Consider the following 9,017-nt stretch of genomic DNA (forward strand, 5'->3'; position numbering starts at 1 on the left):
TAAAATAAAATAAAAAAACAAAACAAAAAACAAAAAAAAAAAAACAAGACTTATCAGTGACTGACCAGGCTTACTCCACCTTGAGGAAGGACATAAGGGTTTAGTGGCCTTATTGTCTATCACCTCTTCCTCTAGGGCTCTGTTTTCTCAAAGTCTGATCTAGGGGTTTGGGGATGGTCAGGACTCTTTGATAAGAATGAAGCCACTCATCCTAGACGCTGTTTTCTGCCATCTAGGACAAAATACATCTTCAGTAAACACTGGAGGGACAAATGTCAACTGTGGTTAAAGGAGGAGCTGGTGGCAGCCACCGTTAAGAGCCCTCTTAATGACAGACCTCTTTGCCACAGTGCTGCCTGCCTCAGAGGGCCACCTCAGTTTGGCTTCTGCTACAAACAGGAGGGAGAAAATGGGATAAATAGAATATAAGTGGACTGTTGGGAAGGAGCATGGAATCCCCCCAGAAGAACAAAGTATGCTGCTATCCAGGTGGAAACGGGTTCTGAGACACAGAGCAGATTATAGAATAATAAAGTTTTCTTGATAAAGATGTGGTGCACACCTTTAATTTCAGCCCTTGGGAGGCAGAGGAAGGGAGATCTCTTGTAGGTTTTTGGTTGAATTTGCTGCTATCCCTGTGTTAAGCACCTAATAAAATTTAGGAACTGTTCTGGCTACTGAGTGCTGGGTTTAATGGGAACCACTGAACGTCCTTTGCCCACACTCAGGAGCCAGGCTCCTCCCTGCTTTCAATGACTCAGAGCCCATGCCCCATCATCGCTAATAGCAATGCAATGCATCTCCACTGTCTCCAGCAGGCTGTATTTTCCCCCATATCTGCACTCCATATCCTCTATAAACTCTGCCTTCATGATATGGTCTACCACTGTCTCCACCCCTGCTCAGAGGCAGCCATTTTGCATCCCTTCCCACCAAATAAATCTCTTGCCTGAATTCTGTTGTGTGGTATGATTTTTGTGGCATTCCTTGGCTCCCAATGGCCACGATACTCTTTCAACACATAACCCTCTCAATGAGGGCTAGCAGTTGGAAAAAAAAACCCTCCAGGAGCACAGGACTACAAGGAGGAAACAGCCATGGATGGATGGTCCTACCCATACACTGTGCACACCTTTAGTGTCCAGGAGACCTGGAAAGGCAACTGAGGGGGGAATCTAGAAGCCATGTCTCCCTAGTAAGCCGCTAAATACAATGGAGGCCAGGACTGTGGTGCACACCTTTAATCCCAGCCCTTGGGAGTCGGAGGCAGGAAAATCTCTTGTGAGTTCAAGGTCAAGGTATCTACACAGTGAGTTCCAGGACAGTCAGGACTGCATGAAGAGACCCTTCCTCAAAATAAATAGATAAATAGACGAATAGATAAATAAATAAATAAATAAATAAATAAATAAATAAAATTTGTTTATAAGACAGGATCTCACTATGATGTGATAGAAGGCCTAGAACTCATTATATATGCCAAGTTGGCCTCGGACTCAGATATCTGCCTGCTTTGGCCCCCAAGTGCTGAGATTAAAGGCCTGCTCTACCACCTCTGGCTACAATGGATATAGTCACTTAAAGTCTGAAAACCTAGAAGAAAGATAGTGACATAAGCACTGAAAATAAAATTCAGGAGCTGGGGATATGGTTCCAGTGTTCAAATGCTTGCCTGGAATGCATGAAGCCCTGGGTTTGATCCCCAGAACCACCTAAAATGGGCGTGGTCACAGACACACACACACACACACACACACATAACCCTAGCACTTGAGAAATGGAGACAGGAAGATCCTCCTCCCGTGTCACCAGCCTTGGCCACAGAGTGACCCTGAGGCCAGTTGGACTACACACAGAGGTCCAAGATTTCAGGGAGACTTCCATGGGCCTGACGTCAAGTTTTTGAGAGAAAGACTCCTAGGAATGTCGCAGACAACTTGTCCACTGGGAGGGGAGCCTGCTTGCCTCGTAGAAGAGCTGGCCTTACCTGAAAGGTAACTGAACAGGAACGCCGTTGCGGAAGCTGAAGGCTCCGCATTCCTAGGACTCTGGTGTTGCTACAGGGAATGGGTCGAAAGGGAGGCAGCTGTGGAGTAGGCAAAGGAGTAATCAGTGGGAGAGGTTGAGAAGATGAGGGCCAGGAAAGGATGGGAAGACCTGAGGAGTCCAAAGGGACCTGCAGTCAAATGGATGCCATGTCGACAGGAACACACAAAGGGGTGGGTAGATGAAGATTCGTAACTGGACAGGTGATCGTCGCATCCCTTGATGAGTAGCAGGTTCTGACTCGCAGATGGCCATTTGAACCCCACGGCTGCCTTCCCTGGGCTATCGCTGGGATGGAGTTTCCTTGTTTGCATTTGGAACACTCTCTATAGTGCCCGAGGCCTGTCCAAAAGTAGCCGAAAGGACACCAGGACCTACATCCAGGACAGTGACGTCATTTCTTCAGGGACCTCAGAGGAGTCCCTCCCTATGTCCCAAAAAGCCTGTCTTCCGTAGCCCTCTACTCGGTCTTCCTGTTGGCACTGGAGTGCATAGTTCTTCCTATAGAAATGGCCAGCTGAAAGAGCGGGCACCTAACTCGGTCCTCTAGAGATGGGAGGTACTGAAGATAGGCACACAAGGAATAGACCTTCCACAAGGTCAGGAGGAGGGGGTCCCAGAGCTGGAAACAGGCAAAGAAGATGAAGCTCACCAGGGTGGATCCAGCCTTGTAAATAGTCAGGGAAGGGCAGAAAGGGCACCTATGTGGCACCAGATGAAGCTGGCTTCTTGAGTAATAACACAGCTGCTGTTGACTGTGGCTTGCCCTAGCTTGGCCTGAGGCCAGCATTTCTGAGCATCTCATTTTATGCTCACAAAAGAGACCAGGCATATCTCCCTAATTACTATTAGCCTCTGCTTTTTTGTACTATGGGACTACCGATTGATCCACGCCTGCCTCTGACCTCTCTAGCCTCAGGCTGTGGCCATCCCTATTCTGAGCTCCTCAGAAGTGCATGGGTCTTTCTGCCCTGACCCACATTAGGGTCCTCCTCATAGTGGAGCCCTGAGGTTATCAAGTGGTTACTCGATCCACAAAAAATCCTTCCCTAGACCGCCTTGCTCCTTCAACCACCAGCTTCCTTCCGGGTGTCCCGCGCCCATTACAGCATTTGAGCTCCTACATCAGCAATTCTTCTTCAGGCTCTTCCAACAGCAAGTTCCACATCCTCCTGGTCCTGGCCCTACCTATTTACCCCATGTCAACCACTGCCTCATAGCCCAGTCAGAAGAACACAGGGCTCCTGCCCAGACCTTGCTGTCCCACCCCCAACATTCCCTCCTGTCCTGTTTTCCACAGTACTCTCTCCTGTTTCAATCCTGGGAAGGTCAGATCAGACCCCAGCATCCTTCCCCTCCCGCTCCGGGCACTCGGAGATACTTGCTCCCTGAGTCTCAAGGGACACATTGCCCTTCCCATGGAGGATACAGAAAGCCCCTTCTCAGAACACAGCAGCTTCTTTCTGAAACTACAGAATCACCCATAAAATGATAACCAGGACACTGACTGCTAAGTGAAACCAGGTACCTAGGCAGGATGTAGGCTGGGGGTGGGGGTGGGCAGGGTTAAGAGAAACACCCAGTAGGACACAGAGAGACAGTCCCTACACTGTGACAATCTTCCTTCAGCAGATGCCAGTCCCATCCCTGTGGTCACAGCCTGAGAGGCTCCGAAGGAACGGGTAGTCAGCAGCTTCTGCTGGGCTATTTGTGGGTACCTAGATGTGCCCCCCCCCGCAGCCTTTTCCAGCAGGCATAATCGATGGCAGCCCCCTTATATCTCCAGGTCTAACAAAGTTGGGTCCCAGGATAACTGCCCTAATGTCAGTCTTACCCTCTGACAGTGTTAAGAGACACGGTGTGATAGAGGCAGAAGGCTGTCCCCTAACAGACATAGGCCACGCTTCTGAGCCCCTCCCCCCACCCCTATTTCCATTCTAGCCTCACCTCAGTATAGCACGTTCAGCTCTAGACAACCAGTGCCCCTCAGGCCTGGGAAGGGAGAAAAGGGCCAAGCCTCTACAGGTGTGACTTCAATAAAGAGGAAGAGGCCTCCAGGTAGATTCCAGAAACCCAGCTTGTACGGCCCAGGGACAGCCCTCTGCAGAGTCGTCATAGATGGACAGCCAGTTGCTTCAAGGCTACTGTAGTCTCTGCATTTCCAGCCCCAAAGATATTCCCTTTTCTTGTCTGGTGTACACTAACCAGGGCATTTCACAATCAGCTGTTGTCAGAGGCAGAGGGCTAGAGCCCCTGGCCAGCTCCTGTCTACATCCCTGTGAAAATGGCTGAGTGTGACAGGCCCTGAAGAGCCCAGATCCAAGCTGCAGTTCTCAGACTGAGGTCATGGGTGGGGGAGGCAGAGCAGGCAGAGGATTACAGACCACGTGGGAGGTTTAGATCTCTGTCACACTAGTTGGCAGTTTCCGTCCTCTTACAACAAGCTTCCTTTTTGGTTCTCTGCCTGACCCAGGGCTGTGGCGAGTGTGCCTCCAACTGCAACCTATGACAGCACCAGACGGGGTGTGAGCAGTGTTGGTTCATGGTTAAGACAGCCAGCACAGACAGAGCCACCTCTCAGCTTCACACGCACACGCTCTCTCTAACTGAGGACTCTCATAGCTGCTGATAGACCACACAAAGACTTACAGAACACACTAAGGCATGGATCCAGGTCTCAGTAAGAACTCAAGGCCGTGACTTGACTGGGCACGGTAGCTGAAGAGTACAGGAATCCTCGCAGACTCTTCTTGCTACCCTGCCTCCCCAGCAGGTCTGCAAGTCTGTGCCTGAGAACCGCAGCTTTGAGACACTCACATACCCTTCCCACCCAAAGCCGCCTTTCTCCTCCCCACCCCCACTGATCTCAGTGTCTGAAATTAGAGACTAGTGCTTTGGGGTTAACACAGGACCTAACATAAGACCACAGGCCCTACACAGACACAGGCACACTGTGGTCCATGAGAGGGCAGAGGGATCCAACCTTGGCCTTCTGAGGGGCAGGGTGAGAAGAGACAGGTCTGACCTTCTACTGGCTGCAGATAAAGAGGAGATTCAGAAGTCAAGCTGGCAGCACCCTTCCCATAAGGCCTTGTTCCCTGCGTGCTCACCTTCCCCCAGGCCTTCCTCCGTCACCACTTTCCAGAGCTCCACTTCTGCATCTGAGAAATGAGCATATATCTCTGAGGGCTGTGGTTAGGATCAACTGCAACTAGCTAGGCAAAGTCCTTTCAAGGGAGCTAGACACAGACATAGACATAGCGAGCAGAGCAGCAGTAACCTAGGCCTGCCTAATCGACTGCCTTTTCCCTGATGGGGAAGCCTGCACTGCTGAGCTCAAGTACTCAACATGCTGTTTCCCCCCACCCCCAGGCCTCCGGTTGCTTTCTCCCCGAGTGTTCATGTGGTCTTCCCTCTGTGTGCATCTGTACCCTAAGCTCCTCTTCTTACCCAGGTAGCAGACTCATAGATTAAGTCCACCTGAGGGAGCTCACTGAGCCTCCTTCAAGATAGGCCGTGTACCGCCATACTTAAACACTGGGAGCAGGGCATTCAACACATGAGGGCTCTTTGGGTTGTTTTGTTTTGTATTGTTTTTTAAATTTGTGTGTGTGTGTGTGTGTGTGTGTGTGTGTGTGTGTGTGTGTGCCTGTGCACCATATGCATACAGGTAGACACGATGCATCAGAGCCCCTACTGTAACCAGAGTTACAGTTGGTTAATGTGGATGTTGAAAACCGAACCTGGATCTTCTGTAGGATTAGTAGGTATTCCTGACTGCTCTGTTATCTCTCCAGTTCTTGATTGAGATTTTGTTTTGTTTTTTAATTCTTTCTGTTTATCCTTTGACAATTTCATGTAAGTATATAATGTATTTTGATCCCCCTCCCTTCACTCTCCTTCAACTCCTATACCCTTTGAACCACTCCTCCACAAGGAGACCTCTTCCTACTTCCAGGTCTGCTTGTCCCGCCTCTCTTGCCTCCACAATCACACTCAGGTCTAGACATGTGTTACCATCCACCTGAATTATCCGTAAAAGCCCCTACCTGGTCTCCCTCCTGGGTGCTCAGCTCTGCTGCCTCGAAACAGCAGTGTTTCCCTATTGTTGTGATTGATGGTGGCATTAGTCACACATCGTGAACATCCAACCATGGGACAGCTCTAGCCATTTGGGAACGTGGTGAATATTGTCCTGCTGCAGGACCTTTGCACTGACCCCATCTTCTGCCCAAAAGCCCTGGGGTGACTCACCCTTCAGACCTTGCCTGGCACTGATCAGAGGCTTTCTTAGCCTCCCTGTGCTAATAAAAATGGCTCCCAGTCCTGCCTCTCCCTGCCTGCTTTCCTTGCTCCATAACTACGTGTGTCACCACCAGGCGCAAGAGGGATCCATGATGTGTGAAAAGGACCGGGTCTGTTTTATCCTGTGCTATGCACATGAACAATTGAATTGAAGGGACAGAGGAGCTAGGAAAACCCAGGGGGCTGATGGAGTGGGCAGTGGGCTTAACCAACTTACTGAACCCTCTGCAAGAGGTGACATGGCTTGTCCCTCAGACTTGCCTTCTCAAACCACCCTGAAGAGGAGGGAGATACACTAAGCAGAAACTCCCAACTGGAGCAGAGGCTAAGAAGGAGATGAGTGGTGTTGTGAGGCAGCGTGCATGGAGAAGCTTCGCTTGTGGAGAAGTCGGTGGTCTCAGTGAGAGCACCTACTCCTGGGGCAGAGAAGGTAGCTCCTTGGAATGTGTTCCCATAACGTGAAGATGTTTCTGGGCTCAGTCCCCAACACCATAACCTCACTTAAAACAGGTTAGTGGTACATGCCTGTGATTCCAGCACCTGGGAGGAGGTAGCAGAAAGATTAGAAATTCAAGGCCAAGCCTTTAATCCAACGCTCTGGAGGCAGATGCATGGGGATCTCTGTGAGTTCGAGGTTAGTCTGCGGCGTGAGTTCCAAGCAAGGCAGGGCTACACAGAGAAACGCTGTCTCAAAAATAAAAATGAAAGAAAGAAAAAAGAAGAGGGGCTGGTGAGATGGCTCAGCAGGTAAGAGCACCGACTGCTCTTCTGAAGGTCCTGAGTTCAAATCCCAGCAACCACACGGTGGCTCACAACCATCCGTAATGAGATCTGACTCCTCTTCTGGAGTTTCTGAAGACAGCTACAGTGTACTTACATATAATTAATAAATAAATAAAGCTTTTAAAAAGAAGAAGAAGAAGAAGAAGAAGAAGAAGAAGAAGAAGAAGAAGAAGAAGAAGAAGAAGAAGAAGAAGAAGAAGAAGAAGAAGAGAAGAGATGAGAAAAGGAGAGGAAAGAAAAGAAAAAGAGGATAGAAGTCTAAGGTCGACCTTGGCTGTGAGGCCATGTGTGTTGTTATTGTTGATATTTTAAAGCTGCTCTGCTGCCCCAGTCTGCTTCCTTAGCCTCTTCAGGCTAAGAGAATAAGTGCCATTTATTTGCCCTTAACGCTCTCAAGCCCTTGCATTCTGAGGCTGGCCTTGGCTTCCTTTCTTCCCACAACTTTGGGCTCTCGTCATCCTTACAACAGAGTCTAGGATGCATGTATACCTGGAACTCCTGGGAAGGCCTCGATTTGACAGTTTCCACAGCTTCGTTAACATCTAAGATACTGTATGTGGTTCCCCGTGTCCTTCTCAGTTTAGAAATTGCTGCCAAATCTGGGCCACATTTCACTCAGTCCTCTGCTGGGGACTCTGGTCACCTCCCCCCAATACTGTGGGATAATGAGCCCTTGCAGTTTGGGGACACTACCTCTTCCAGGTCTTTACTCTCCAGATCACCTCCCTCTTGACCTCTCAAGACTACAGACATGGGGACATCATCCTCTGACCTAAAGGAATTGACTCATATGTTGTGTGACCAAAGAAATCACCATGTCATTCAAATCCATCTTGGTGAACCAATGAAATTATTGGGGTTATTTACAGGGACTTAGGTTACTTGGGAAGCTACATAAACAAAAAGCCCCACCCCAATTTATGTGATAATTCATAAAAGCTGCACTATGGGTGTTCCCCACTCCAGACTACCTTCTGTTCCTAAACCCTCTAGCACTGATTCTCAACGTTCCTGATGCGCCAGCCCCTTAATACAGTTCCTAGCGTTGTGACATCCACCATAAAGTCATTTTTATTGCTACTTCATAACTATAATTTTGCCACTGCTATGAATTGTAACATAAATATCTGATTTGCAGACAGCCTTAGTTAAAGACCTTTGTGAAAAGGTTGTTGGCTCCCAGAGAGGTCACAGTTCGCAGGTTGGGAATCACTGCAAGTCTAGCAACTGTCTAGGTCACATGCACTGAAGTAGAATTACATGCAACTCGGAGGTAGGCTGGGAGCATAAGCAGAATCCATGTGATGATATGAACACACACACACACACACACACACACACACACACACAGAGAGAGAGAGAGAGACACACACACACACACACACCTTCCTTAAGGGAATGCTGATATACCTGATCTTGTGAATGTTCCCTTCCATGAATCAAGACCACAGCACATCTACTGTAAAGAAGACATAGTTCTATAACAGCAGGTGAGAATGCAAGTATATCTGGGGCCCAGGCAGGACAGGTAACCATCTAGCTACCAAATACGAGTGAGCGGTGGGGCTGGTCTAGTTTCCTAGGACTGCTTCACCAGTACCATGTGCTAGGTAATTCAAGACCAGCAGGAACCCACTACAGCTCTGCAGGCGATCTGAGATGGAGATGTGTGTTGGGCCACACGTCTGAGAATGCTGGGAAGGACTCATCCCAGGAGACTCTCTTGGCTTCCAGGATTATTATTATTATTATTATTATCATTATTATCATCATCATTATTATCATTATTATCATCATCATTATTAAATTATTATTATTATCATTATTATTACTATTATTATTGTTATTATTATTTTCAATCTTTGGTACTCCTTGGCCTGTAG

At 48.6% G+C, this 9,017-nt stretch overlaps 1 non-coding gene across 1 annotated transcript; it reads left to right on the plus strand.

The window, feature by feature from the left end:
- The first annotated feature begins 4,718 nt into the window (after window positions 1-4,718).
- Window positions 4,719-4,845, plus strand: Mir8096 (microRNA 8096). The gene has a single exon (NR_106172.1). It is a non-coding gene; the product is annotated as a microRNA 8096 (primary transcript).
- The last annotated feature ends 4,172 nt before the right edge of the window (window positions 4,846-9,017 follow it).

This window comes from Mus musculus, chromosome 1 (genome assembly GCF_000001635.26).
Source record: "Mus musculus strain C57BL/6J chromosome 1, GRCm38.p6 C57BL/6J".
NCBI classification, from domain to species: Eukaryota; Metazoa; Chordata; class Mammalia; order Rodentia; family Muridae; genus Mus; species Mus musculus.